Below are 2807 nucleotides of genomic sequence, written 5' to 3' on the forward strand. Positions count from 1 at the left end.
TACACATCTCCTAGGTAAATAAGATTTTAATATGTGCATTGTGTATATTTTTCTATTATGCTTCTTTAGTACAATCTGTTCTTACATCGTATTTTTTTAACATTCAGATTTGGGCACTGGAACACTTGGTATTGTCACCAAAGATATTCGCTGCCACTTGTGGGGTAAATACATTTCCTCGAGTCCTGGACTGGAATCCTCTTGTGACGTGGAAGATAAATTTGTCAAAACTGTTTAAAACTTGTTGCGTAAGAAATTTTAGGATTATGTTGAAGCTTTATAGTTTATACTGTCATGTAAGAATTTTAAATTCCACTAGTTTGATATCGCCTTTTCACATTGATAGATATATGAAGATGTGGTTGTAACAAACGAAGACCTTCAGTATGATATTTTAAGGGAAGCCATGGAGAAGGCACCTAGTGGTTTTTGACATTGGTGTCCAATCTTTGTTGAGTCGAAAAAGGGCAAACGAGAACATGATTTTCTAATCGCATAGGTTAAGTTATTAGAGGATAGGATATCATTCCTTGAGATAGAACCACCTCCTTTGCTTGAATGGAAAAACACCACCTCAACTAACATTTCGTGTCCATGTGTGTTGAATGTATGAATCATTATTGAAATGTCAACAATCATTACAAAAATAGTTTATGGATTATTTCAATATCTTAATGTATCATATGTAGCTGAATGTCTTTCTATACCACATGTTGATGATGGCACCGATGATGATCTGCCTGAGCAACCACGTTCAAACATGTATACGGATGATGTCACCGATGTTGAACTGCCTCACCAACCAGGTTCAAACAAGTACATTGATGATGGCACCGATGATAATCAGCCTGAGGAACCACGTTCAGACATGTACATACGGCGAAAAAACCAACCCAGGAAACGCGTGGGAAGTTCTACATCCCACACACCGTTGACCACATTTAAGAGGAAAAACAAAAAGAATCAACCCTAGGAATTTTAAAACAATGGGAATTTTGTGAACCTAGTTGTATTGGTGCTTAAGGTGCTTAAGGTGTGTGTATTTTGTGAACCTAACTGTATTAGTGCTTTTCTGCTACAAAATTAGAGATTCAAAGTTAGAATTATCAAAACTCTAACCTTCATTTTGTGAATATTAAGAAAATGAATCATTTATTTTGTTTGTCTTATTATTGTTATTCACGATTTTTATTAAGGTGACATAAACATAGTTTGTGGTTACCATATTTATTGCCAGTGAATTATTGTGAAACCAAAAGAAATTCAAATAAAGGAATGACATGCACATTTTTGGAATGCATTACTTTTTATTTTATCAGTAAATGATCCACCATTTGGTGAATATTGTGAATATTAGTACAAAGAAAAATTTAATTTGTTTGTTGTTTTATATTATTTGGTGATATATCTGTACAATTTGGTAACCACATCAAAATGTAGTGGTTGTTTGTGAAAAATAAAGTAAAATCGGAACAAAAAATCCATGAGGCGGGTTCGAACCAAGACCTCGAGAGAACTCAACAACAAAATCTCTCCTTTGCAGGCAAAGTCATTCACCTCCCGGTCACTCGCATTATATGTCCAAGAACTGAGGATGTTGAGACTGTTACAAACATGTTTTTGTTTGTAATCTATTTAATTCTTAATGAGGATCAAATAAATATCATCGACATCGCATACATGCATCTCATCTCAGCCGTCAGGAACCCCACGCAATCTATACCATTTGGTGATTCCATCTACCAAACGTGGTTACACGGTCATACTTTACGATTACCATCTACATAGGCAGAAATTTATTGAGAACCAAGACCATGAGGTTATTTGCATAGTAACTAACCACTGATACACATATTTTATTTATAACAACTTACCAAAATCATTTATATAATGTTTAGCTTAGAATGTTAACACTGTTCATCTTCTCATAAGTGCGTGTGACTCACCTGTGCTAACACGATCATTACTCCTCCACTCATACCCGCTACATCTTCCAATAACTGTTGTGCCGCTTCCTCTTCTATAGGAGGCACCGTAACATTCACCCACCTTCACGCCCCCCCCCCCCCCCACTTTCAATCTGACTTCACACCCCTTCGGAACCCACCCCTTCACTGCACCATCCCGTCCAATATAAATCACTTGTATTTCCTCTGTTTTCCCACTATATCCAGAAAATACCTTCTCCCTTTAGTTATCAACCACCCTCTTGACCTTCGTCCAACCCTTCCTAAAAATATCTTTGGACTGGGTGAGACCCCCGGGTCCCTCGCCCAGGGAACCTGACCTCTGGCAGGGAACGCGCCATGACATTGGGCCATCCTTCCCGAGGCTCAACTGGCCCATTTATGCAGGTTAAAGGTGCCGCAACCCCAACCCCACTTCTATAATTAGGGGGAAATACCAATTGTAAAGGACTCTTAGCTCATTTGAATAATAATAGCATTGAAATTCAGTTACATTTTCTCTCTCTAAGCGGTTAGAGCTTCTCTCTCTAAGCATTCTCATCACTGTCCTCATACTTTGGGTACTACCTTCCCTCTCTATGTTCTAGCACGGAACATTTGGCGCCGTCTGTGGGGATCGGTAGATTTCGATTCCCGGACTACGTGGATCGTGATTCAGTGGAGTGAAGCTCGTTTTTCTGTGCGATTTATCTCTAGTTTTTCTTGATGGATCGTGATTTGATTCCCGCGCAATTCGCAATTTGATTTCGAGAAATTCAAGTTTCTGTGAAAACTGGTGTGATTCAGAGGCAAGTGGTTGAATTCCCCGTTCGTCAACAGAGCCTGATAGAGCCCTCTCGT

Source organism: Lotus japonicus, chromosome 3 (assembly GCF_012489685.1).
Source record: "Lotus japonicus ecotype B-129 chromosome 3, LjGifu_v1.2".
Lineage (NCBI taxonomy): Eukaryota > Viridiplantae > Streptophyta > Magnoliopsida > Fabales > Fabaceae > Lotus > Lotus japonicus.